This window comes from Eleutherodactylus coqui, chromosome 3 (genome assembly GCF_035609145.1).
Source record: "Eleutherodactylus coqui strain aEleCoq1 chromosome 3, aEleCoq1.hap1, whole genome shotgun sequence".
Lineage (NCBI taxonomy): Eukaryota > Metazoa > Chordata > Amphibia > Anura > Eleutherodactylidae > Eleutherodactylus > Eleutherodactylus coqui.
This window is the reverse complement of record NC_089839.1, coordinates 54,649,014-54,676,494: the sequence shown is the minus strand read 5'-3', so window position 1 is coordinate 54,676,494 and position 27,481 is coordinate 54,649,014. Positions and strand designations below refer to the sequence as shown.

General features: G+C 40.9%; 17 non-coding genes across 17 annotated transcripts; all 17 read right to left on the bottom strand.

Annotated features, from left to right (window-relative positions):
• Window positions 1–1,624: 1,624 nt before the first annotated feature.
• TRNAF-GAA (transfer RNA phenylalanine (anticodon GAA)) lies at window positions 1,625–1,697 on the bottom strand. Its single transcript has one exon. It is a non-coding gene; the product is annotated as a tRNA-Phe (tRNA).
• A 1,821-nt stretch (window positions 1,698–3,518) lies between these two features.
• On the bottom strand, window positions 3,519–3,591 carry TRNAF-GAA (transfer RNA phenylalanine (anticodon GAA)). The gene has a single exon. It is a non-coding gene; the product is annotated as a tRNA-Phe (tRNA).
• Window positions 3,592–4,614: 1,023 nt separating this feature from the next.
• TRNAF-GAA (transfer RNA phenylalanine (anticodon GAA)) lies at window positions 4,615–4,687 on the bottom strand. Its single transcript has one exon. It is a non-coding gene; the product is annotated as a tRNA-Phe (tRNA).
• Window positions 4,688–4,996: 309 nt separating this feature from the next.
• TRNAF-GAA (transfer RNA phenylalanine (anticodon GAA)) lies at window positions 4,997–5,069 on the bottom strand. The gene has a single exon. It is a non-coding gene; the product is annotated as a tRNA-Phe (tRNA).
• Window positions 5,070–6,449: 1,380 nt separating this feature from the next.
• TRNAF-GAA (transfer RNA phenylalanine (anticodon GAA)) lies at window positions 6,450–6,522 on the bottom strand. The gene has a single exon. It is a non-coding gene; the product is annotated as a tRNA-Phe (tRNA).
• Window positions 6,523–6,831: 309 nt separating this feature from the next.
• Window positions 6,832–6,904, bottom strand: TRNAF-GAA (transfer RNA phenylalanine (anticodon GAA)). Its single transcript has one exon. It is a non-coding gene; the product is annotated as a tRNA-Phe (tRNA).
• A 2,423-nt stretch (window positions 6,905–9,327) lies between these two features.
• On the bottom strand, window positions 9,328–9,400 carry TRNAF-GAA (transfer RNA phenylalanine (anticodon GAA)). Its single transcript has one exon. It is a non-coding gene; the product is annotated as a tRNA-Phe (tRNA).
• Window positions 9,401–12,020: 2,620 nt separating this feature from the next.
• Window positions 12,021–12,093, bottom strand: TRNAF-GAA (transfer RNA phenylalanine (anticodon GAA)). Its single transcript has one exon. It is a non-coding gene; the product is annotated as a tRNA-Phe (tRNA).
• A 1,405-nt stretch (window positions 12,094–13,498) lies between these two features.
• Window positions 13,499–13,571, bottom strand: TRNAF-GAA (transfer RNA phenylalanine (anticodon GAA)). The gene has a single exon. It is a non-coding gene; the product is annotated as a tRNA-Phe (tRNA).
• A 1,048-nt stretch (window positions 13,572–14,619) lies between these two features.
• On the bottom strand, window positions 14,620–14,692 carry TRNAF-GAA (transfer RNA phenylalanine (anticodon GAA)). The gene has a single exon. It is a non-coding gene; the product is annotated as a tRNA-Phe (tRNA).
• A 1,048-nt stretch (window positions 14,693–15,740) lies between these two features.
• Window positions 15,741–15,813, bottom strand: TRNAF-GAA (transfer RNA phenylalanine (anticodon GAA)). Its single transcript has one exon. It is a non-coding gene; the product is annotated as a tRNA-Phe (tRNA).
• A 1,073-nt stretch (window positions 15,814–16,886) lies between these two features.
• Window positions 16,887–16,959, bottom strand: TRNAF-GAA (transfer RNA phenylalanine (anticodon GAA)). The gene has a single exon. It is a non-coding gene; the product is annotated as a tRNA-Phe (tRNA).
• Window positions 16,960–18,314: 1,355 nt separating this feature from the next.
• TRNAF-GAA (transfer RNA phenylalanine (anticodon GAA)) lies at window positions 18,315–18,387 on the bottom strand. Its single transcript has one exon. It is a non-coding gene; the product is annotated as a tRNA-Phe (tRNA).
• Window positions 18,388–23,449: 5,062 nt separating this feature from the next.
• TRNAF-GAA (transfer RNA phenylalanine (anticodon GAA)) lies at window positions 23,450–23,522 on the bottom strand. Its single transcript has one exon. It is a non-coding gene; the product is annotated as a tRNA-Phe (tRNA).
• Window positions 23,523–24,570: 1,048 nt separating this feature from the next.
• TRNAF-GAA (transfer RNA phenylalanine (anticodon GAA)) lies at window positions 24,571–24,643 on the bottom strand. The gene has a single exon. It is a non-coding gene; the product is annotated as a tRNA-Phe (tRNA).
• A 1,048-nt stretch (window positions 24,644–25,691) lies between these two features.
• Window positions 25,692–25,764, bottom strand: TRNAF-GAA (transfer RNA phenylalanine (anticodon GAA)). The gene has a single exon. It is a non-coding gene; the product is annotated as a tRNA-Phe (tRNA).
• Window positions 25,765–26,837: 1,073 nt separating this feature from the next.
• Window positions 26,838–26,910, bottom strand: TRNAF-GAA (transfer RNA phenylalanine (anticodon GAA)). The gene has a single exon. It is a non-coding gene; the product is annotated as a tRNA-Phe (tRNA).
• Window positions 26,911–27,481: the final 571 nt, after the last annotated feature.

The window sequence follows — 27,481 nt, the reverse complement described above, 5'->3', positions numbered from 1 at the left end:
TCAAAATAGGTTGCAGAAAACCAAGAATGTGTCTGGGACTGTAATTTTAACACACTTCTCACGGACCTGCTTTGTCTTGCTTTATTTTTAGAATTTTCCCAAACTGCCAGACTTGCTGCTGATTTCGCACTTTCATGGGTGCCAAAACTACAACACACGAAGAGAGAAACGAGTACCAAGTACACTCATAACAACATACTGAAACCCGGGATCGAACCAGGGACCTTTAGATCTTCAATCTAACGCTCTACCAACTGAGCTATTTCGGCTGCAAGCGCAACTTTTTACGATATTCTAAGACCGTAAAATTTGTGGTGTTTTGACATCGACAAAGGAAAAGAGAAATCAAAATCATATTCAAAATAGGTTGCAGAAAACCAAGAATGTGTCTGGGACTGTCATTTTAACACACTTCTCACGGACCTGCTTTGTCTTGCTTTATTTTTAGAATTTTCCCAAACTGCCAGACTTGCTGCTGATTTCGTACTTTCATGGGTGCCAAAACAACAACACACGAAGAGAGAAACGAGTACCAAGTACACTCATAGCAACATGCTGAAACCCGGGATCGAACCAGGGACCTTTAGATCTTCAATCTAACGCTCTCCCAACTGAGCTATTTCGGCTGCAAGCGCAACTTTTTACGATATTCTAAGACCGTAAAATTTGTGGTGTTTTGACATCGACAAAGGAAAAGAGAAATCAAAATCATATTCAAAATAGGTTGCAGAAAACCAAGAATGTGTCTGGGACTGTCATTTTAACACACTTCTCACGGACCTGCTTTGTCTTGCTATATTTTTAGAATTTTCCCAAACTGTCAGACTTGCTGCTGATTTCGCACTTTCATGGGTGCCAAAACTACAACACACGAAGAGAGAAACGAGTACAAAGTACACTCATAGCAACATGCTGAAACCCGGGATCGAACCAGGGACCTTTAGATCTTCAATCTAACGCTCTCCCAACTGAGCTATTTCGGCTGCAAGCGCAACTTTTTACGATATTCTAAGACCGTAAAATTTGTGGTGTTTTGACATCGACAAAGGAAAAGAGAAATCAAAATCATATTCAAAATAGGTTGCAGAAAACCAAGAATGTGTCTGGGACTGTAATTTTAACACACTTCTCACGGACCTGCTTTGTCTTGCTTTATTTTTAGAATTTTCCCAAACTGCCAGACTTGCTGCTGATTTCGCACTTTCATGGGTGCCAAAACTACAACACACGAAGAGAGAAACGAGTACCAAGTACACTCATAACAACATACTGAAACCCGGGATCGAACCAGGGACCTTTAGATCTTCAATCTAACGCTCTACCAACTGAGCTATTTCGGCTGCAAGCGCAACTTTTTACGATATTCTAAGACCGTAAAATTTGTGGTGTTTTGACATCGACAAAGGAAAAGAGAAATCAAAATCATATTCAAAATAGGTTGCAGAAAACCAAGAATGTGTCTGGGACTGTCATTTTAACACTCTTCTCACGGACTTGCTTTGTCTTGCTTTATTTTTAGAATTTTCCCAAACTGCCAGACTTTCTGCTGATTTCGCACTTTCATGGGTGCCAAAACTACAACACACGAAGAGAGAAACGAGTACCAAGTACACTCATAGCAACATGCCGAAACCCGGGATCGAACCAGGGACCTTTAGATCTTCAGTCTAACGCTCTCCCAACTGAGCTATTTCGGCTGCAAGCACAACTTTTTACGATATTCTAAGACCGTCAAATTTGTGGTGTTTTGATCTTTTCAACGGTGAAAACTCCAAACATCGACAAAGGAAAAGAGAAATCAAAATCATATTCAAAATAGGTTGCAGAAAACCAAGAATGTGTCTGGGACTGTCATTTTAACACACTTCTCACGGACCTGCTTTGTCTTGCTTTATTTTTAGAATTTTCCCAAACTGCCAGACTTGCTGCTAATTTCGCACTTTCATGGGTGCCAAAACTACAACACACGAAGAGAGAAACGAGAACCAAGTACGCTCATAGCAACATGCCGAAACACGGGATCGAACCAGGGACCTTTAGATCTTCAGTCTAACGCTCTCCCAACTGAGCTATTTCAGCTGCAAGCGCAACTTTTTACGATATTCTAAGACCGTAAAATTTGTGGTGTTTTGATCTTTTCCACGGTGAAAACTCCAAACATCGACAAAGGAAAAGAGAAATCAAAATCATATTCAAAATAGGTTGCAGAAAACCAAGAATGTGTCTGGGACTGTCATTTTAACACACTTCTCACGGACCTGCTTTGTCTTGCTTTATTTTGCTTTATTTTTAGAATTTTCCCAAACTGCCAGACTTGCTGCTGATTTCGCACTTTCATGGGTGCCAAAACTACAACACACGAAGAGAGAAACGAGAACCAAGTACGCTCATAGCAACATGCCGAAACCCGGGATCGAACCAGGGACCTTTAGATCTTCAATCTAACGCTCTCCCAACTGAGCTATTTCGGCTGCAAGCGCAACTTTTTACGATATTCTAAGACCGTAAAATTTGTGGTGTTTTGACATCGACAAAGGAAAAGAGAAATCAAAATCATATTCAAAATAGGTTGCAGAAAACCAAGAATGTGTCTGGGACTGTCATTTTAACACACTTCTCACGGACCTGCTTTGCTTGCTTTATTTTTAGAATTTTCCCAAACTGCCAGACTTGCTGCTGATTTCGCACTTTCATGGGTGCCAAAACTACAACACACGAAGAGAGAAACGAGAACCAAGTACGCTCATAGCAACATGCCGAAACACGGGATCGAACCAGGGACCTTTAGATCTTCAGTCTAACGCTCTCCCAACTGAGCTATTTCAGCTGCAAGCGCAACTTTTTACGATATTCTAAGACCGTCAAATTTGTGGTGTTTTGATCTTTTCCACGGTGAAAACTCCAAACATCGACAAAGGAAAAGAGAAATCAAAATCATATTCAAAATAGGTTGCAGAAAACCAAGAAAGTGTCTGGGACTGTCATTTTAACACACTTCTCACGGACCTGCTTTGTCTTGCTTTATTTTTAGAATTTTCCCAAACTGCCAGACTTGCTGCTGATTTCGCACTTTCATGGGTGCCAAAACTACAACACACGAAGAGAGAAACGAGAACCAAGTACGCTCATAGCAACATACCGAAACCCGGGATCGAACCAGGGACTTTTAGATCTTCAGTCTAACGCTCTCCCAACTGAGCTATTTCGGCTGCAAGCACAACTTTTTACGATATTCTAAGACCGTCAAATTTGTGGTGTTTTGATCTTTTCCACGGTGAAAACTCCAAACATCGACAAAGGAAAAGAGAAATCAAAATCATATTCAAAATAGGTTGCAGAAAACCAAGAATGTGTCTGGGACTGTCATTTTAACACACTTCTCACGGACCTGCTTTGTCTTGCTTTATTTTTAGAATTTTCCCAAACTGCCAGACTTGCTGCTGATTTCGCACTTTCATGGGTGCCAAAACTACAACACACGAAGAGAGAAACGAGAACCAAGTACGCTCATAGCAACATGCCGAAACCCGGGATCGAACCAGGGACCTTTAGATCTTCAGTCTAACGCTCTCCCAACTGAGCTATTTCGGCTGCAAGCGCAACTTTTTACGATATTCTAAGACCGTAAAATTTGTGGTGTTTTGACTTCGACAAAGGAAAAGAGAAATCAAAATCATATTCAAAATAGGTTGCAGAAAACCAAGAATGTGTCTGGGACTGTCATTTTAACACACTTCTCACGGACCTGCTTTGTCTTGCTTTATTTTTAGAATTTTCCCAAACTGCCAGACTTGCTGCTGATTTCGCACTTTCATGGGTGCCAAAACTACAACACACGAAGAGAGAAACGAGTACCAAGTACACTCATAGCAACATGCTGAAACCCGGGATTGAACCAGGGACCTTTCGATCTTCAATCTAACGCTCTCCCAACTGAGCTATTTCGGCTGCAAGCGCAACTTTTTACGATATTCTAAGACCGTAAAATTTGTGGTGTTTTGACATCGACAAAGGAAAAGAGAAATCAAAATCATATTCAAAATAGGTTGCAGAAAACCAAGAATGTGTCTGGGACTGTCATTTTAACACACTTCTCACGGACCTGCTTTGTCTTGCTTTATTTTTAGAATTTTCCCAAACTGCCAGACTTGCTGCTGATTTCGCACTTTCATGGGTGCCAAAACTACAACACACGAAGAGAGAAACGAGAACCAAGTACGCTCATAGCAACATACCGAAACCCGGGATCGAACCAGGGACTTTTAGATCTTCAGTCTAACGCTCTCCCAACTGAGCTATTTCGGCTGCAAGCACAACTTTTTACGATATTCTAAGACCGTCAAATTTGTGGTGTTTTGATCTTTTCCACGGTGAAAACTCTAAACATCGACAAAGGAAAAGAGAAATCAAAATCATATTCAAAATAGGTTGCAGAAAACCAAGAATGTGTCTGGGACTGTCATTTTAACACACTTCTCACGGACCTGCTTTGTCTTGCTTTATTTTTAGAATTTTCCCAAACTGCCAGACTTTCTGCTGATTTCGCACTTTCATGGGTGCCAAAACTACAACACACGAAGAGAGAAACGAGTACCAAGTACACTCATAACAACATGCCGAAACCCGGGATCGAACCAGGGACCTTTAGATCTTCAGTCTAACGCTCTCCCAACTGAGCTATTTCGGCTGCAAGCACAACTTTTTACGATATTCTAAGACTGTCAAATTTGTGGTGTTTTGATCTTTTCCACGGTGAAAACTCCAAACATCGACAAAGGAAAAGAGATATCAAAATCATATTCAAAATAGGTTGCAGAAAACCAAGAATGTGTCTGGGACTGTCATTTTAACACACTTCTCACGGACCTGCTTTGTCTTGCTATATTTTTAGAATTTTCCCAAACTGCCAGACTTTCTGCTGATTACGCACTTTCATGGGTGCCAAAACTACAACACACGAAGAGAGAAACAAGTACCAAGTACACTCATAGCAACATGCCGAAACCCGGGATTGAACCAGGGACCTTTAGATCTTCAGTCTAACGCTCTCCCAACTGAGCTATTTCGGCTGCAAGCGCAACTTTTTACGATATTCTAAGACCGTAAAATTTGTGGTGTTTTGACATCGACAAAGGAAAAGAGAAATCAAAATCATATTCAAAATAGGTTGCAGAAAACCAAGAATGTGTCTGGGACTGTCATTTTAACACACTTCTCACGGACCTGCTTTGTCTTGCTTTATTTTTAGAATTTTCCCAAACTGCCAGACTTGCTGCTGATTTCGTACTTTCATGGGTGCCAAAACAACAACACACGAAGAGAGAAACGAGTACCAAGTACACTCATAGCAACATGCTGAAACCCGGGATCGAACCAGGGACCTTTAGATCTTCAATCTAACGCTCTCCCAACTGAGCTATTTCGGCTGCAAGCGCAACTTTTTACGATATTCTAAGACCGTAAAATTTGTGGTGTTTTGACATCGACAAAGGAAAAGAGAAATCAAAATCATATTCAAAATAGGTTGCAGAAAACCAAGAATGTGTCTGGGACTGTCATTTTAACACACTTCTCACGGACCTGCTTTGTCTTGCTATATTTTTAGAATTTTCCCAAACTGTCAGACTTGCTGCTGATTTCGCACTTTCATGGGTGCCAAAACTACAACACACGAAGAGAGAAACGAGTACAAAGTACACTCATAGCAACATGCTGAAACCCGGGATCGAACCAGGGACCTTTAGATCTTCAATCTAACGCTCTCCCAACTGAGCTATTTCGGCTGCAAGCGCAACTTTTTACGATATTCTAAGACCGTAAAATTTGTGGTGTTTTGACATCGACAAAGGAAAAGAGAAATCAAAATCATATTCAAAATAGGTTGCAGAAAACCAAGAATGTGTCTGGGACTGTAATTTTAACACACTTCTCACGGACCTGCTTTGTCTTGCTTTATTTTTAGAATTTTCCCAAACTGCCAGACTTGCTGCTGATTTCGCACTTTCATGGGTGCCAAAACTACAACACACGAAGAGAGAAACGAGTACCAAGTACACTCATAACAACATACTGAAACCCGGGATCGAACCAGGGACCTTTAGATCTTCAATCTAACGCTCTACCAACTGAGCTATTTCGGCTGCAAGCACAACTTTTTACGATATTCTAAGACCGTCAAATTTGTGGTGTTTTGATCTTTTCCACGGTGAAAACTCTAAACATCGACAAAGGAAAAGAGAAATCAAAATCATATTCAAAATAGGTTGCAGAAAACCAAGAATGTGTCTGGGACTGTCATTTTAACACACTTCTCACGGACCTGCTTTGTCTTGCTTTATTTTTAGAATTTTCCCAAACTGCCAGACTTTCTGCTGATTTCGCACTTTCATGGGTGCCAAAACTACAACACACGAAGAGAGAAACGAGTACCAAGTACACTCATAACAACATGCCGAAACCCGGGATCGAACCAGGGACCTTTAGATCTTCAGTCTAACGCTCTCCCAACTGAGCTATTTCGGCTGCAAGCACAACTTTTTACGATATTCTAAGACTGTCAAATTTGTGGTGTTTTGATCTTTTCCACGGTGAAAACTCCAAACATCGACAAAGGAAAAGAGATATCAAAATCATATTCAAAATAGGTTGCAGAAAACCAAGAATGTGTCTGGGACTGTCATTTTAACACACTTCTCACGGACCTGCTTTGTCTTGCTATATTTTTAGAATTTTCCCAAACTGCCAGACTTTCTGCTGATTACGCACTTTCATGGGTGCCAAAACTACAACACACGAAGAGAGAAACAAGTACCAAGTACACTCATAGCAACATGCCGAAACCCGGGATTGAACCAGGGACCTTTAGATCTTCAGTCTAACGCTCTCCCAACTGAGCTATTTCGGCTGCAAGCGCAACTTTTTACGATATTCTAAGACCGTAAAATTTGTGGTGTTTTGACATCGACAAAGGAAAAGAGAAATCAAAATCATATTCAAAATAGGTTGCAGAAAACCAAGAATGTGTCTGGGACTGTCATTTTAACACACTTCTCACGGACCTGCTTTGTCTTGCTTTATTTTTAGAATTTTCCCAAACTGCCAGACTTGCTGCTGATTTCGTACTTTCATGGGTGCCACAACAACACACGAAGAGAGAAACGAGTACCAAGTACACTCATAGCAACATGCTGAAACCCGGGATCGAACCAGGGACCTTTAGATCTTCAATCTAACGCTCTCCCAACTGAGCTATTTCGGCTGCAAGCGCAACTTTTTACGATATTCTAAGACCGTAAAATTTGTGGTGTTTTGACATCGACAAAGGAAAAGAGAAATCAAAATCATATTCAAAATAGGTTGCAGAAAACCAAGAATGTGTCTGGGACTGTCATTTTAACACACTTCTCACGGACCTGCTTTGTCTTGCTATATTTTTAGAATTTTCCCAAACTGTCAGACTTGCTGCTGATTTCGCACTTTCATGGGTGCCAAAACTACAACACACGAAGAGAGAAACGAGTACAAAGTACACTCATAGCAACATGCTGAAACCCGGGATCGAACCAGGGACCTTTAGATCTTCAATCTAACGCTCTCCCAACTGAGCTATTTCGGCTGCAAGCGCAACTTTTTACGATATTCTAAGACCGTAAAATTTGTGGTGTTTTGACATCGACAAAGGAAAAGAGAAATCAAAATCATATTCAAAATAGGTTGCAGAAAACCAAGAATGTGTCTGGGACTGTAATTTTAACACACTTCTCACGGACCTGCTTTGTCTTGCTTTATTTTTAGAATTTTCCCAAACTGCCAGACTTGCTGCTGATTTCGCACTTTCATGGGTGCCAAAACTACAACACACGAAGAGAGAAACGAGTACCAAGTACACTCATAACAACATACTGAAACCCGGGATCGAACCAGGGACCTTTAGATCTTCAATCTAACGCTCTACCAACTGAGCTATTTCGGCTGCAAGCGCAACTTTTTACGATATTCTAAGACCGTAAAATTTGTGGTGTTTTGACATCGACAAAGGAAAAGAGAAATCAAAATCATATTCAAAATAGGTTGCAGAAAACCAAGAATGTGTCTGGGACTGTCATTTTAACACACTTCTCACGGACCTGCTTTGTCTTGCTTTATTTTTAGAATTTTCCCAAACTGCCAGACTTGCTGCTGATTTCGTACTTTCATGGGTGCCAAAACAACAACACACGAAGAGAGAAACGAGTACCAAGTACACTCATAGCAACATGCTGAAACCCGGGATCGAACCAGGGACCTTTAGATCTTCAATCTAACGCTCTCCCAACTGAGCTATTTCGGCTGCAAGCGCAACTTTTTACGATATTCTAAGACCGTAAAATTTGTGGTGTTTTGACATCGACAAAGGAAAAGAGAAATCAAAATCATATTCAAAATAGGTTGCAGAAAACCAAGAATGTGTCTGGGACTGTCATTTTAACACACTTCTCACGGACCTGCTTTGTCTTGCTATATTTTTAGAATTTTCCCAAACTGTCAGACTTGCTGCTGATTTCGCACTTTCATGGGTGCCAAAACTACAACACACGAAGAGAGAAACGAGTACAAAGTACACTCATAGCAACATGCTGAAACCCGGGATCGAACCAGGGACCTTTAGATCTTCAATCTAACGCTCTCCCAACTGAGCTATTTCGGCTGCAAGCGCAACTTTTTACGATATTCTAAGACCGTAAAATTTGTGGTGTTTTGACATCGACAAAGGAAAAGAGAAATCAAAATCATATTCAAAATAGGTTGCAGAAAACCAAGAATGTGTCTGGGACTGTAATTTTAACACACTTCTCACGGACCTGCTTTGTCTTGCTTTATTTTTAGAATTTTCCCAAACTGCCAGACTTGCTGCTGATTTCGCACTTTCATGGGTGCCAAAACTACAACACACGAAGAGAGAAACGAGTACCAAGTACACTCATAACAACATACTGAAACCCGGGATCGAACCAGGGACCTTTAGATCTTCAATCTAACGCTCTACCAACTGAGCTATTTCGGCTGCAAGCGCAACTTTTTACGATATTCTAAGACCGTAAAATTTGTGGTGTTTTGACATCGACAAAGGAAAAGAGAAATCAAAATCATATTCAAAATAGGTTGCAGAAAACCAAGAATGTGTCTGGGACTGTCATTTTAACACTCTTCTCACGGACTTGCTTTGTCTTGCTTTATTTTTAGAATTTTCCCAAACTGCCAGACTTTCTGCTGATTTCGCACTTTCATGGGTGCCAAAACTACAACACACGAAGAGAGAAACGAGTACCAAGTACACTCATAGCAACATGCCGAAACCCGGGATCGAACCAGGGACCTTTAGATCTTCAGTCTAACGCTCTCCCAACTGAGCTATTTCGGCTGCAAGCACAACTTTTTACGATATTCTAAGACCGTCAAATTTGTGGTGTTTTGATCTTTTCAACGGTGAAAACTCCAAACATCGACAAAGGAAAAGAGAAATCAAAATCATATTCAAAATAGGTTGCAGAAAACCAAGAATGTGTCTGGGACTGTCATTTTAACACACTTCTCACGGACCTGCTTTGTCTTGCTTTATTTTTAGAATTTTCCCAAACTGCCAGACTTGCTGCTAATTTCGCACTTTCATGGGTGCCAAAACTACAACACACGAAGAGAGAAACGAGAACCAAGTACGCTCATAGCAACATGCCGAAACACGGGATCGAACCAGGGACCTTTAGATCTTCAGTCTAACGCTCTCCCAACTGAGCTATTTCAGCTGCAAGCGCAACTTTTTACGATATTCTAAGACCGTAAAATTTGTGGTGTTTTGATCTTTTCCACGGTGAAAACTCCAAACATCGACAAAGGAAAAGAGAAATCAAAATCATATTCAAAATAGGTTGCAGAAAACCAAGAATGTGTCTGGGACTGTCATTTTAACACACTTCTCACGGACCTGCTTTGTCTTGCTTTATTTTGCTTTATTTTTAGAATTTTCCCAAACTGCCAGACTTGCTGCTGATTTCGCACTTTCATGGGTGCCAAAACTACAACACACGAAGAGAGAAACGAGAACCAAGTACGCTCATAGCAACATGCCGAAACCCGGGATCGAACCAGGGACCTTTAGATCTTCAATCTAACGCTCTCCCAACTGAGCTATTTCGGCTGCAAGCGCAACTTTTTACGATATTCTAAGACCGTAAAATTTGTGGTGTTTTGACATCGACAAAGGAAAAGAGAAATCAAAATCATATTCAAAATAGGTTGCAGAAAACCAAGAATGTGTCTGGGACTGTCATTTTAACACACTTCTCACGGACCTGCTTTGTCTTGCTTTATTTTTAGAATTTTCCCAAACTGCCAGACTTGCTGCTGATTTCGCACTTTCATGGGTGCCAAAACTACAACACACGAAGAGAGAAACGAGTACCAAGTACACTCATAGCAACATGCTGAAACCCGGGATCGAACCAGGGACCTTTAGATCTTCAATCTAACGCTCTCCCAACTGAGCTATTTCGGCTGCAAGCGCAACTTTTTACGATATTCTAAGACCGTCAAATTTGTGGTGTTTTGATCTTTTCCACGGTGAAAACTCCAAACATCGACAAAGGAAAAGAGAAATCAAAATCATATTCAACATAGGTTGCATAAAACCAAGATTGTGTCTGGGACTGTCATTTTAACACACTTCTCACGGACCTGCTTTGTCTTGCTTTATTTTTAGAATTTTTCCAAACTGCCACACTTGCTGCTGATTTCGCACTTTCATGGGTGCCAAAACTACAACACACGAAGAGAGAAACTAGAACCAAGTATGCTCATAGCAACATGCCGAAACCCAGGATCGAACCAGGGACCTTTAGATCTTCAGTCTAACGCTCTCCCAACTGAGCTATTTCGGCTGCAAGCACAAATTTTTACGATATTCTAAGACCGTAAAATTTGTGGTGTTTTGACATCGACAAAGGAAAAGAGAAATCAAAATCATATTCAAAATAGGTTGCAGAAAACCAAGAATGTGTCTGGGACTGTCATTTTAACACACTTCTCACGGACCTGCTTTGTCTTGCTTTATTTTTAGAATTTTCCCAAACTGCCAGACTTGCTGCTGATTTCGCACTTTCATGGGTGCCAAAACTACAACACACGAAGAGAGAAACGAGTACCAAGTACACTCATAGCAACATGCTGAAACCCAGGATCGAACCAGGGACCTTTAGATCTTCAATCTAACGCTCTCCCAACTGAGCTATTTCGGCTGCAAGCACAACTTTTTACGATATTCTAAGACCGTAAAATTTGTGGTGTTTTGACATCGACAAAGGAAAAGAGAAATCAAAATCATATTCAAAATAGGTTGCAGAAAACCAAGACCGTAAAATTTGTGGTGTTTTGACATCGACAAAGGAAAAGAGAAATCAAAATCATATTCAAAATAGGTTGCAGAAAACCAAGAATGTGTCTGGGACTGTCATTTTAACACACTTCTCACGGACCTGCTTTGTCTTGCTTTATTTTTAGAATTTTCCCAAACTGCCAGACTTGCTGCTGATTTCGCACTTTCATGGGTGCCAAAACTACAACACACAAAGAGAGAAACGAGAACCAAGTACGCTCATAGCAACATGCCGAAAGCCCGGAATCGAACCAGGGACCTTTAGATCTTCAGTCTAACGCTCTCCCAGCTGAGCTATTTCGGCTGCAAGTGCAAATTTTTACGATATTCTAAGACCGTAAAATTTGTGGTGTTTTGATCTTTTCCACGGTGAAAACTCCAAACATCGACAAAGGAAAAGAGAAATCAAAATCATATTCAACATAGGTTGCAGAAAACCAAGATTGTGTCTGGGACTGTCATTTTAACACACTTCTCACGGACCTGCTTTGTCTTGCTTTATTTTTAGAATTTTTCCAAACTGCCACACTTGCTGCTGATTTCGCACTTTCATGGGTGCCAAAACTACAACACACGAAGAGAGAAACTAGAACCAAGTACGCTCATAGCAACATGCCGAAACCCGGGATCGAACCAGGGACCTTTAGATCTTCAGTCTAACGCTCTCCCAACTGAGCTATTTCGGCTGCAAGCGCAACTTTTTACGATATTCTAAGACCGTAAAATTTGTGGTGTTTTGACATCGACAAAGGAAAAGAGAAATCAAAATCATATTCAAAATAGGTTGCAGAAAACCAAGAATGTGTCTGGGACTGTCATTTTAACACACTTCTCACGGACCTGCTTTGTCTTGCTTTATTTTTAGAATTTTCCCAAACTGCCAGACTTGCTGCTGATTTTGCACTTTCATGGGTGCCAAAACTACAAAACACAAAGAGAGAAACGAGTACCAAGTACACTCATAGCAACATGCTGAAACCCGGGATTGAACCAGGGACCTTTAGATCTTCAATCTAATGCTCTCCCAACTGAGCTATTTCGGCTGCAAGTGCAACTTTTTCCGATATTCTAAGACCGTCAAATTTGTGGTGTTTTGATCTTTTCCACGGTGAAAACTCTAAACATCGACAAAGGAAAAGAGAAATCAAAATCATATTCAAAATAGGTTGCAGAAAACCAAGAATGTGTCTGGGACTGTCATTTTAACACACTTCTCACGGACCTGCTTTGTCTTGCTTTATTTTTAGAATTTTCCCAAACTGCCAGACTTTCTGCTGATTTCGCACTTTCATGGGTGCCAAAACTACAACACACGAAGAGAGAAACGAGTACCAAGTACACTCATAACAACATGCCGAAACCCGGGATCGAACCAGGGACCTTTAGATCTTCAGTCTAACGCTCTCCCAACTGAGCTATTTCTGCTGCAAGCACAACTTTTTACGATATTCTAAGACCGTCAAATTTGTGGTGTTTTGATCTTTTCCACGGTGAAAACTCCAAACATCGACAAAGGAAAAGAGATATCAAAATCATATTCAAAATAGGTTGCAGAAAACCAAGAATGTGTCTGGGACTGTCATTTTAACACACTTCTCACGGACCTGCTTTGTCTTGCTATATTTTTAGAATTTTCCCAAACTGCCAGACTTTCTGCTGATTACGCACTTTCATGGGTGCCAAAACTACAACACACGAAGAGAGAAACAAGTACCAAGTACACTCATAGCAACATGCCGAAACCCGGGATTGAACCAGGGACCTTTAGATCTTCAGTCTAATGCTCTCCCAACTGAGCTATTTCGGCTGCAAGCGCAACTTTTTACGATATTCTAAGACCGTAAAATTTGTGGTGTTTTGACATCGACAAAGGAAAAGAGAAATCAAAATCATATTCAAAATAGGTTGCAGAAAACCAAGAATGTGTCTGGGACTGTCATTTTAACACACTTCTCACGGACCTGCTTTGTCTTGCTTTATTTTTAGAATTTTCCCAAACTGCCAGACTTTCTGCTGATTTCGCACTTTCATGGGTGCCAAAACTACAACACACGAAGAGAGAAACGAGAACCAAGTACGCTCATAGCAACATGCCGAAACCCGGGATTGAACCAGGGACCTTTAGATCTTCAGTCTAACGCTCTCCCAACTGAGCTATTTCGGCTGCAAGCACAACTTTTTACGATATTCTAAGACCGTCAAATTTGTGGTGTTTTGATCTTTTCCACGGTGAAAACTCCAAACATCGACAAAGGAAATGAGAAATCAAAATCATATTCAACATAGGTTGCAGAAAACCAAGATTGTGTCTGGGACTGTCATTTTAACACACTTCTCACGGACCTGCTTTGTCTTGCTTTATTTTTAGAATTTTTCCAAACTGCCACACTTGCTGCTGATTTCGCACTTTCATGGGTGCCAAAACTACAACACACGAAGAGAGTAACTAGAACCAAGTATGCTCATAGCAACATGCCGAAACCCGAGATCGAACCAGGGACCTTAAGATCTTCAGTCTAACGCTCTCCCAACTGAGCTATTTAGGCTGCAAGCGCCACTTTTTACGATATTCTAAGACCGTAAAATTTGTGGTGTTTTGACATCGACAAAGGAAAAGAGAAATCAAAATCATATTCAAAATAGGTTGCAGAAAACCAAGAATGTGTCTGGGACTGTCATTTTAACACACTTCTCACGGACCTGCTTTGTCTTGCTTTATTTTTAGAATTTTCCCAAACTGCCAGACTTGCTGCTGATTTCGCACTTTCATGGGTGCCAAAACTACAAAACACAAAGAGAGAAACGAGTACCAAGTACACTCATAGCAACATGCTGAAACCCGGGATCGAACCAGGGACCTTTAGATCTTCAATCTAATGCTCTCCCAACTGAGCTATTTCGGCTGCAAGTGCAACTTTTTACGATATTCTAAGACCGTCAAATTTGTGGTGTTTTGATCTTTTCCACGGTGAAAACTCTAAACATCGACAAAAGAAAAGAGAAATCAAAATCATATTCAAAATAGGTTGCAGAAAACCAAGAATGTGTCTGGGACTGTCATTTTAACACACTTCTCACGGACCTGCTTTGTCTTGCTTTATTTTTAGAATTTTCCCAAACTGCCAGACTTTCTGCTGATTTCGCACTTTCATGGGTGCCAAAACTACAACACACGAAGAGAGAAACGAGTACCAAGTACACTCATAACAACATGCCGAAACCCGGGATCGAACCAGGGACCTTTAGATCTTCAGTCTAACGCTCTCCCAACTGAGCTATTTCGGCTGCAAGCACAACTTTTTACGATATTCTAAGACCGTCAAATTTGTGGTGTTTTGATCTTTTCCACGGTGAAAACTCCAAACATCGACAAAGGAAAAGAGATATCAAAATCATATTCAAAATAGGTTGCAGAAAACCAAGAATGTGTCTGGGACTGTCATTTTAACACACTTCTCACGGACCTGCTTTGTCTTGCTTTATTTTTAGAATTTTCCCAAACTGCCAGACTTGCTGCTGATTTCGTACTTTCATGGGTGCCAAAACTACAACACACGAAGAGAGAAACGAGTACCAAGTACACTCATAGCAACATGCTGAAACCCGGGATCGAACCAGGGACCTTTAGATCTTCAGTCTAACGCTCTCCCAACTGAGCTATTTCGGCTGCAAGCACAACTTTTTACGATATTCTAAGACCGTCAAATTTGTGGTGTTTTGATCTTTTCCACGGTGAAAACTCGAAACATCGACAAAGGAAAAGAGATATCAAAATCATATTCAAAATAGGTTGCAGAAAACCAAGAATGTGTCTGGGACTGTCATTTTAACACACTTCTCACGGACCTGCTTTGTCTTGCTTTATTTTTAGAATTTTCCCAAACTGCCAGACTTGCTGCTGATTTCGCACTTTCATGGGTGCCAAAACTACAACACACGAAGAGAGAAACGAGTACCAAGTACACTCATAGCAACATGCTGAAACCCGGGATCGAACCAGGGACCTTTAGATCTTCAATCTAACGCTCTCCCAACTGAGCTATTTCGGCTGCAAGCGCAACTTTTTACGATATTCTAAGACCGTAAAATTTGTGGTGTTTTGACATCGACAAAGGAAAAGAGAAATCAAAATCATATTCAAAATAGGTTGCAGAAAACCAAGAATGTGTCTGGGACTGTCATTTTAACACACTTCTCACGGACCTGCTTTGTCTTGCTTTATTTTGAGAATTTTCCCAAACTGCCAGACTTGCTGCTGATTTCGCACTTTCATGGGTGCCAAAACTACAACACACGAAGAGAGAAACGAGAACCAAGTACGCTCATAGCAACATGCCGAAACCCGGGATCGAACCAGGGACCTTTAGATCTTCAGTCTAACGCTCTCCCAACTGAGCTATTTCGGCTGCAAGCACAACTTTTTACGATATTCTAAGACCGTCAAATTTGTGGTGTTTTGATCTTTTCCACGGTGAAAACTCCAAACATCGACAAAGGAAAAGAGAAATCAAAATCATATTCAACATAGGTTGCAGAAAACCAAGATTGTGTCTGGGACTGTCATTTTAACACACTTCTCACAGACCTGCTTTGTCTTGCTTTATTTTTAGAATTTTCCCAAACTGTCATCCTTGCTGCTGATTTCGCACATTCATGGGTGCCAAAACTACAACACACGAAGAGAGAAACGAGAATCAAGTACGCTCATAGCAACCTACCGAAACCTGGGATCGTACCAGGAACCTTTAGATCTTCAGTCTAACGCTCTCCCAACTGAGCTATTTCGGCTGCAAGCACAACTTTTTACGATATTCTAAGACCGTCAAATTTGTGGTGTTTTGATCTTTTCCACGGTGAAAACTCCAAACATCGACAAAGGAAAAGAGAAATCAAAATCATATTCAACATAGGTTGCAGAAAACCAAGAATGTGTCTGGGACTGTCATTTTACCACACTTCTCACAGACCTGCTTTGTCTTGCTTTATTTTTAGAATTTTCCCAAACTGCCACACTTGCTGCTGATTTCGCACATTCACGGGTGCAAAAACTACAACAAACGAAGAGAGAAAAGAGAATTAAGTACGCACATAGCAACCTGCCAAAACCCGGGATCGAACCAGGGACCTTTAGAACTTCAGTCTAACACTCTCCCAACTGAGCTATTTCGGCTGCATACACAATATTTTACGATATTCTAAGACCGTCAAATTTGTGGTGTTTTGATGTTTTCCAGGGAGAAAACGCCAAACATCGACAAAGGAAAAGAGAAATCAAAATCATATTCAACATAGGTTGCAGAAAACCAAGATTGTGTCTGGGACTGTCATTTTAACACACTTCTCACAGACCTGCTTTGTCTTGCTTTATTTTTAGAATTTTCCCAAACTGCCAGACTTTCTGCTGATTTCGCACTTTCATGGGTGCCAAAACTACAACACACGAAGAGACAAACGAGTACCAAGTACACTCATAGCAACATGCCGAAACCCGGGATTGAACCAGGGACCTTTAGATCTTCAGTCTAACGCTCTCCCAACTGAGCTATTTCGGCTGCAAGCGCAACTTTTTACGATATTCTAAGACCGTAAAATTTGTGGTGTTTTGACATCGACAAAGGAAAAGAGAAATCAAAATCATATTCAAAATAGGTTGCAGAAAACCAAGAATGTGTCTGGGACTGTCATTTTAACACACTTCTCACGGACCTGCTTTGTCTTGCTTTATTTTTAGAATTTTCCCAAACTGCCAGACTTGCTGCTGATTTCGTACTTTCATGGGTGCCAAAACAACAACACACGAAGAGAGAAACGAGTACCAAGTACACTCATAGCAACATGCTGAAACCCGGGATCGAACCAGGGACCTTTAGATCTTCAATCTAACGCTCTCCCAACTGAGCTATTTCGGCTGCAAGCGCAACTTTTTACGATATTCTAAGACCGTAAAATTTGTGGTGTTTTGACATCGACAAAGGAAAAGAGAAATCAAAATCATATTCAAAATAGGTTGCAGAAAACCAAGAATGTGTCTGGGACTGTCATTTTAACACACTTCTCACGGACCTGCTTTGTCTTGCTATATTTTTAGAATTTTCCCAAACTGTCAGACTTGCTGCTGATTTCGCACTTTCATGGGTGCCAAAACTACAACACACGAAGAGAGAAACGAGTACAAAGTACACTCATAGCAACATGCTGAAACCCGGGATCGAACCAGGGACCTTTAGATCTTCAATCTAACGCTCTCCCAACTGAGCTATTTCGGCTGCAAGCGCAACTTTTTACGATATTCTAAGACCGTAAAATTTGTGGTGTTTTGACATCGACAAAGGAAAAGAGAAATCAAAATCATATTCAAAATAGGTTGCAGAAAACCAAGAATGTGTCTGGGACTGTAATTTTAACACACTTCTCACGGACCTGCTTTGTCTTGCTTTATTTTTAGAATTTTCCCAAACTGCCAGACTTGCTGCTGATTTCGCACTTTCATGGGTGCCAAAACTACAACACACGAAGAGAGAAACGAGTACCAAGTACACTCATAACAACATACTGAAACCCGGGATCGAACCAGGGACCTTTAGATCTTCAATCTAACGCTCTACCAACTGAGCTATTTCGGCTGCAAGCGCAACTTTTTACGATATTCTAAGACCGTAAAATTTGTGGTGTTTTGACATCGACAAAGGAAAAGAGAAATCAAAATCATATTCAAAATAGGTTGCAGAAAACCAAGATTGTGTCTGGGACTGTCATTTTAACACTCTTCTCACGGACTTGCTTTGTCTTGCTTTATTTTTAGAATTTTCCCAAACTGCCAGACTTTCTGCTGATTTCGCACTTTCATGGGTGCCAAAACTACAACACACGAAGAGAGAAACGAGTACCAAGTACACTCATAGCAACATGCCGAAACCCGGGATCGAACCAGGGACCTTTAGATCTTCAGTCTAACGCTCTCCCAACTGAGCTATTTCGGCTGCAAGCACAACTTTTTACGATATTCTAAGACCGTCAAATTTGTGGTGTTTTGATCTTTTCAACGGTGAAAACTCCAAACATCGACAAAGGAAAAGAGAAATCAAAATCATATTCAAAATAGGTTGCAGAAAACCAAGAATGTGTCTGGGACTGTCATTTTAACACACTTCTCACGGACCTGCTTTGTCTTGCTTTATTTTTAGAATTTTCCCAAACTGCCAGACTTGCTGCTAATTTCGCACTTTCATGGGTGCCAAAACTACAACACACGAAGAGAGAAACGAGAACCAAGTACGCTCATAGCAACATGCCGAAACACGGGATCGAACCAGGGACCTTTAGATCTTCAGTCTAACGCTCTCCCAACTGAGCTATTTCAGCTGCAAGCGCAACTTTTTACGATATTCTAAGACCGTAAAATTTGTGGTGTTTTGATCTTTTCCACGGTGAAAACTCCAAACATCGACAAAGGAAAAGAGAAATCAAAATCATATTCAAAATAGGTTGCAGAAAACCAAGAATGTGTCTGGGACTGTCATTTTAACACACTTCTCACGGACCTGCTTTGTCTTGCTTTATTTTGCTTTATTTTTAGAATTTTCCCAAACTGCCAGACTTGCTGCTGATTTCGCACTTTCATGGGTGCCAAAACTACAACACACGAAGAGAGAAACGAGAACCAAGTACGCTCATAGCAACATGCCGAAACCCGGGATCGAACCAGGGACCTTTAGATCTTCAATCTAACGCTCTCCCAACTGAGCTATTTCGGCTGCAAGCGCAACTTTTTACGATATTCTAAGACCGTAAAATTTGTGGTGTTTTGACATCGACAAAGGAAAAGAGAAATCAAAATCATATTCAAAATAGGTTGCAGAAAACCAAGAATGTGTCTGGGACTGTCATTTTAACACACTTCTCACGGACCTGCTTTGTCTTGCTTTATTTTTAGAATTTTCCCAAACTGCCAGACTTGCTGCTGATTTCGCACTTTCATGGGTGCCAAAACTACAACACACGAAGAGAGAAACGAGTACCAAGTACACTCATAGCAACATGCTGAAACCCGGGATCGAACCAGGGACCTTTAGATCTTCAATCTAACGCTCTCCCAACTGAGCTATTTCGGCTGCAAGCGCAACTTTTTACGATATTCTAAGACCGTCAAATTTGTGGTGTTTTGATCTTTTCCACGGTGAAAACTCCAAACATCGACAAAGGAAAAGAGAAATCAAAATCATATTCAACATAGGTTGCATAAAACCAAGATTGTGTCTGGGACTGTCATTTTAACACACTTCTCACGGACCTGCTTTGTCTTGCTTTATTTTTAGAATTTTTCCAAACTGCCACACTTGCTGCTGATTTCGCACTTTCATGGGTGCCAAAACTACAACACACGAAGAGAGAAACTAGAACCAAGTATGCTCATAGCAACATGCCGAAACCCAGGATCGAACCAGGGACCTTTAGATCTTCAGTCTAACGCTCTCCCAACTGAGCTATTTCGGCTGCAAGCACAAATTTTTACGATATTCTAAGACCGTAAAATTTGTGGTGTTTTGACATCGACAAAGGAAAAGAGAAATCAAAATCATATTCAAAATAGGTTGCAGAAAACCAAGAATGTGTCTGGGACTGTCATTTTAACACACTTCTCACGGACCTGCTTTGTCTTGCTTTATTTTTAGAATTTTCCCAAACTGCCAGACTTGCTGCTGATTTCGCACTTTCATGGGTGCCAAAACTACAACACACAAAGAGAGAAACGAGAACCAAGTACGCTCATAGCAACATGCCGAAAGCCCGGAATCGAACCAGGGACCTTTAGATCTTCAGTCTAACGCTCTCCCAGCTGAGCTATTTCGGCTGCAAGTGCAAATTTTTACGATATTCTAAGACCGTAAAATTTGTGGTGTTTTGACATCGACAAAGGAAAAGAGAAATCAAAATCATATTCAAAATAGGTTGCAGAAAACCAAGAATGTGTCTGGGACTGTCATTTTAACACACTTCTCACGGACCTGCTTTGTCTTGCTTTATTTTTAGAATTTTCCCAAACTGCCAGACTTGCTGCTGATTTCGCACTTTCATGGGTGCCAAAACTACAACACACGAAGAGAGAAACGAGTACCAAGTACACTCATAGCAACATGCTGAAACCCAGGATCGAACCAGGGACCTTTAGATCTTCAATCTAACGCTCTCCCAACTGAGCTATTTCGGCTGCAAGCACAACTTTTTACGATATTCTAAGACCGTAAAATTTGTGGTGTTTTGACATCGACAAAGGAAAAGAGAAATCAAAATCATATTCAAAATAGGTTGCAGAAAACCAAGAATGTGTCTGGGACTGTCATTTTAACACACTTCTCACGGACCTGCTTTGTCTTGCTTTATTTTTAGAATTTTCCCAAACTGCCAGACTTGCTGCTGATTTCGCACTTTCATGGGTGCCAAAACTACAACACACAAAGAGAGAAACGAGAACCAAGTACGCTCATAGCAACATGCCGAAAGCCCGGAATCGAACCAGGGACCTTTAGATCTTCAGTCTAACGCTCTCCCAGCTGAGCTATTTCGGCTGCAAGTGCAAATTTTTACGATATTCTAAGACCGTAAAATTTGTGGTGTTTTGACATCGACAAAGGAAAAGAGAAATCAAAATCATATTCAAAATAGGTTGCAGAAAACCAAGAATGTGTCTGGGACTGTCATTTTAACACACTTCTCACGGACCTGCTTTGTCTTGCTTTATTTTTAGAATTTTCCCAAACTGCCAGACTTGCTGCTGATTTCGCACTTTCATGGGTGCCAAAACTACAACACACGAAGAGAGAAACGAGTACCAAGTACACTCATAGCAACATGCTGAAACCCAGGATCGAACCAGGGACCTTTAGATCTTCAATCTAACCCTCTCCTAACTGAGCTATTTCGGCTGCAAGCACAACTTTTTACGATATTCTAAGACCGTAAAATTTGTGGTGTTTTGACATCGACAAAGGAAAAGAGAAATCAAAATCATATTCAAAATAGGTTGCAGAAAACCAAGAATGTGTCTGGGACTGTCATTTTAACACACTTCTCACGGACCTGCTTTGTCTTGCTTTATTTTTAGAATTTTCCCAAACTGCCAGACTTGCTGCTGATTTCGCACTTTCATGGGTGCCAAAACTACAACACACAAAGAGAGAAACGAGAACCAAGTACGCTCATAGCAACATGCCGAAACCCGGGATCGAACCAGGGACCTTTAGATCTTCAGTCTAACACTCTCCCAACTGAGCTATTTCGGCTGCAAGCGCAACTTTTTACGATATTCTAAGACCGTAAAATTTGTGGTGTTTTGACATCGACAAAGGAAAAGAGAAATCAAAATCATATTCAAAATAGGTTGCAGAAAACCAAGAATGTGTCTGGGACTGTCATTTTAACACACTTCTCACGGACCTGCTTTGTCTTGCTTTATTTTTAGAATTTTCCCAAACTGCCAGACTTGCTGCTGATTTTGCACTTTCATGGGTGCCAAAACTACAAAACACAAAGAGAGAAACGAGTACCAAGTACACTCATAGCAACATGCTGAAACCCGGGATTGAACCAGGGACCTTTAGATCTTCAATCTAATGCTCTCCCAACTGAGCTATTTCGGCTGCAAGTGCAACTTTTTCCGATATTCTAAGACCGTCAAATTTGTGGTGTTTTGATCTTTTCCACGGTGAAAACTCTAAACATCGACAAAGGAAAAGAGAAATCAAAATCATATTCAAAATAGGTTGCAGAAAACCAAGAATGTGTCTGGGACTGTCATTTTAACACACTTCTCACGGACCTGCTTTGTCTTGCTTTATTTTTAGAATTTTCCCAAACTGCCAGACTTTCTGCTGATTTCGCACTTTCATGGGTGCCAAAACTACAACACACGAAGAGAGAAACGAGTACCAAGTACACTCATAACAACATGCCGAAACCCGGGATCGAACCAGGGACCTTTAGATCTTCAGTCTAACGCTCTCCCAACTGAGCTATTTCTGCTGCAAGCACAACTTTTTACGATATTCTAAGACCGTCAAATTTGTGGTGTTTTGATCTTTTCCACGGTGAAAACTCCAAACATCGACAAAGGAAAAGAGATATCAAAATCATATTCAAAATAGGTTGCAGAAAACCAAGAATGTGTCTGGGACTGTCATTTTAACACACTTCTCACGGACCTGCTTTGTCTTGCTATATTTTTAGAATTTTCCCAAACTGCCAGACTTTCTGCTGATTACGCACTTTCATGGGTGCCAAAACTACAACACACGAAGAGAGAAACAAGTACCAAGTACACTCATAGCAACATGCCGAAACCCGGGATTGAACCAGGGACCTTTAGATCTTCAGTCTAATGCTCTCCCAACTGAGCTATTTCGGCTGCAAGCGCAACTTTTTACGATATTCTAAGACCGTAAAATTTGTGGTGTTTTGACATCGACAAAGGAAAAGAGAAATCAAAATCATATTCAAAATAGGTTGCAGAAAACCAAGAATGTGTCTGGGACTGTCATTTTAACACACTTCTCACGGACCTGCTTTGTCTTGCTTTATTTTTAGAATTTTCCCAAACTGCCAGACTTGCTGCTGATTTCGTACTTTCATGGGTGCCAAAACAACAACACACGAAGAGAGAAACGAGTACCAAGCACACTCATAGCAACATGCTGAAACCCGGGATCGAACCAGGGACCTTTAGATCTTCAATCTAACGCTCTCCCAACTGAGCTATTTCGGCTGCAAGCGCAACTTTTTACGATATTCTAAGACCGTAAAATTTGTGGTGTTTTGACATCGACAAAGGAAAAGAGAAATCAAAATCATATTCAAAATAGGTTGCAGAAAACCAAGAATGTGTCTGGGACTGTCATTTTAACACACTTCTCACGGACCTGCTTTGTCTTGCTTTATTTTTAGAATTTTCCCAAACTGCCAGACTTTCTGCTGATTTCGCACTTTCATGGGTGCCAAAACTACAACACACGAAGAGAGAAACGAGAACCAAGTACGCTCATAGCAACATGCCGAAACCCGGGATTGAACCAGGGACCTTTAGATCTTCAGTCTAACGCTCTCCCAACTGAGCTATTTCGGCTGCAAGCACAACTTTTTACGATATTCTAAGACCGTCAAATTTGTGGTGTTTTGATCTTTTCCACGGTGAAAACTCCAAACATCGACAAAGGAAATGAGAAATCAAAATCATATTCAACATAGGTTGCAGAAAACCAAGATTGTGTCTGGGACTGTCATTTTAACACACTTCTCACGGACCTGCTTTGTCTTGCTTTATTTTTAGAATTTTTCCAAACTGCCACACTTGCTGCTGATTTCGCACTTTCATGGGTGCCAAAACTACAACACACGAAGAGAGTAACTAGAACCAAGTATGCTCATAGCAACATGCCGAAACCCGAGATCGAACCAGGGACCTTAAGATCTTCAGTCTAACGCTCTCCCAACTGAGCTATTTAGGCTGCAAGCGCCACTTTTTACGATATTCTAAGACCGTAAAATTTGTGGTGTTTTGACATCGACAAAGGAAAAGAGAAATCAAAATCATATTCAAAATAGGTTGCAGAAAACCAAGAATGTGTCTGGGACTGTCATTTTAACACACTTCTCACGGACCTGCTTTGTCTTGCTTTATTTTTAGAATTTTCCCAAACTGCCAGACTTGCTGCTGATTTCGCACTTTCATGGGTGCCAAAACTACAAAACACAAAGAGAGAAACGAGTACCAAGTACACTCATAGCAACATGCTGAAACCCGGGATCGAACCAGGGACCTTTAGATCTTCAATCTAATGCTCTCCCAACTGAGCTATTTCGGCTGCAAGTGCAACTTTTTACGATATTCTAAGACCGTCAAATTTGTGGTGTTTTGATCTTTTCCACGGTGAAAACTCTAAACATCGACAAAAGAAAAGAGAAATCAAAATCATATTCAAAATAGGTTGCAGAAAACCAAGAATGTGTCTGGGACTGTCATTTTAACACACTTCTCACGGACCTGCTTTGTCTTGCTTTATTTTTAGAATTTTCCCAAACTGCCAGACTTTCTGCTGATTTCGCACTTTCATGGGTGCCAAAACTACAACACACGAAGAGAGAAACGAGTACCAAGTACACTCATAACAACATGCCGAAACCCGGGATCGAACCAGGGACCTTTAGATCTTCAGTCTAACGCTCTCCCAACTGAGCTATTTCGGCTGCAAGCACAACTTTTTACGATATTCTAAGACCGTCAAATTTGTGGTGTTTTGATCTTTTCCACGGTGAAAACTCCAAACATCGACAAAGGAAAAGAGATATCAAAATCATATTCAAAATAGGTTGCAGAAAACCAAGAATGTGTCTGGGACTGTCATTTTAACACACTTCTCACGGACCTGCTTTGTCTTGCTTTATTTTTAGAATTTTCCCAAACTGCCAGACTTGCTGCTGATTTCGTACTTTCATGGGTGCCAAAACTACAACACACGAAGAGAGAAACGAGTACCAAGTACACTCATAGCAACATGCTGAAACCCGGGATCGAACCAGGGACCTTTAGATCTTCAGTCTAACGCTCTCCCAACTGAGCTATTTCGGCTGCAAGCACAACTTTTTACGATATTCTAAGACCGTCAAATTTGTGGTGTTTTGATCTTTTCCACGGTGAAAACTCGAAACATCGACAAAGGAAAAGAGATATCAAAATCATATTCAAAATAGGTTGCAGAAAACCAAGAATGTGTCTGGGACTGTCATTTTAACACACTTCTCACGGACCTGCTTTGTCTTGCTTTATTTTTAGAATTTTCCCAAACTGCCAGACTTGCTGCTGATTTCGCACTTTCATGGGTGCCAAAACTACAACACACGAAGAGAGAAACGAGTACCAAGTACACTCATAGCAACATGCTGAAACCCGGGATCGAACCAGGGACCTTTAGATCTTCAATCTAACGCTCTCCCAACTGAGCTATTTCGGCTGCAAGCGCAACTTTTTACGATATTCTAAGACCGTAAAATTTGTGGTGTTTTGACATCGACAAAGGAAAAGAGAAATCAAAATCATATTCAAAATAGGTTGCAGAAAACCAAGAATGTGTCTGGGACTGTCATTTTAACACACTTCTCACGGACCTGCTTTGTCTTGCTTTATTTTGAGAATTTTCCCAAACTGCCAGACTTGCTGCTGATTTCGCACTTTCATGGGTGCCAAAACTACAACACACGAAGAGAGAAACGAGAACCAAGTACGCTCATAGCAACATGCCGAAACCCGGGATCGAACCAGGGACCTTTAGATCTTCAGTCTAACGCTCTCCCAACTGAGCTATTTCGGCTGCAAGCACAACTTTTTACGATATTCTAAGACCGTCAAATTTGTGGTGTTTTGATCTTTTCCACGGTGAAAACTCCAAACATCGACAAAGGAAAAGAGAAATCAAAATCATATTCAACATAGGTTGCAGAAAACCAAGATTGTGTCTGGGACTGTCATTTTAACACACTTCTCACAGACCTGCTTTGTCTTGCTTTATTTTTAGAATTTTCCCAAACTGTCATCCTTGCTGCTGATTTCGCACATTCATGGGTGCCAAAACTACAACACACGAAGAGAGAAACGAGAATCAAGTACGCTCATAGCAACCTACCGAAACCTGGGATCGTACCAGGAACCTTTAGATCTTCAGTCTAACGCTCTCCCAACTGAGCTATTTCGGCTGCAAGCACAACTTTTTACGATATTCTAAGACCGTCAAATTTGTGGTGTTTTGATCTTTTCCACGGTGAAAACTCCAAACATCGACAAAGGAAAAGAGAAATCAAAATCATATTCAACATAGGTTGCAGAAAACCAAGAATGTGTCTGGGACTGTCATTTTACCACACTTCTCACAGACCTGCTTTGTCTTGCTTTATTTTTAGAATTTTCCCAAACTGCCACACTTGCTGCTGATTTCGCACATTCACGGGTGCAAAAACTACAACAAACGAAGAGAGAAAAGAGAATTAAGTACGCACATAGCAACCTGCCAAAACCCGGGATCGAACCAGGGACCTTTAGAACTTCAGTCTAACACTCTCCCAACTGAGCTATTTCGGCTGCATACACAATATTTTACGATATTCTAAGACCGTCAAATTTGTGGTGTTTTGATGTTTTCCAGGGAGAAAACGCCAAACATCGACAAAGGAAAAGAGAAATCAAAATCATATTCAACATAGGTTGCAGAAAACCAAGATTGTGTCTGGGACTGTCATTTTAACACACTTCTCACAGACCTGCTTTGTCTTGCTTTATTTTTAGAATTTTCCCAAACTGCCAGACTTTCTGCTGATTTCGCACTTTCATGGGTGCCAAAACTACAACACACGAAGAGACAAACGAGTACCAAGTACACTCATAGCAACATGCCGAAACCCGGGATTGAACCAGGGACCTTTAGATCTTCAGTCTAACGCTCTCCCAACTGAGCTATTTCGGCTGCAAGCGCAACTTTTTACGATATTCTAAGACCGTAAAATTTGTGGTGTTTTGACATCGACAAAGGAAAAGAGAAATCAAAATCATATTCAAAATAGGTTGCAGAAAACCAAGAATGTGTCTGGGACTGTCATTTTAACACACTTCTCACGGACCTGCTTTGTCTTGCTTTATTTTTAGAATTTTCCCAAACTGCCAGACTTGCTGCTGATTTCGTACTTTCATGGGTGCCAAAACAACAACACACGAAGAGAGAAACGAGTACCAAGTACACTCATAGCAACATGCTGAAACCCGGGATCGAACCAGGGACCTTTAGATCTTCAATCTAACGCTCTCCCAACTGAGCTATTTCGGCTGCAAGCGCAACTTTTTACGATATTCTAAGACCGTAAAATTTGTGGTGTTTTGACATCGACAAAGGAAAAGAGAAATCAAAATCATATTCAAAATAGGTTGCAGAAAACCAAGAATGTGTCTGGGACTGTCATTTTAACACACTTCTCACGGACCTGCTTTGTCTTGCTATATTTTTAGAATTTTCCCAAACTGTCAGACTTGCTGCTGATTTC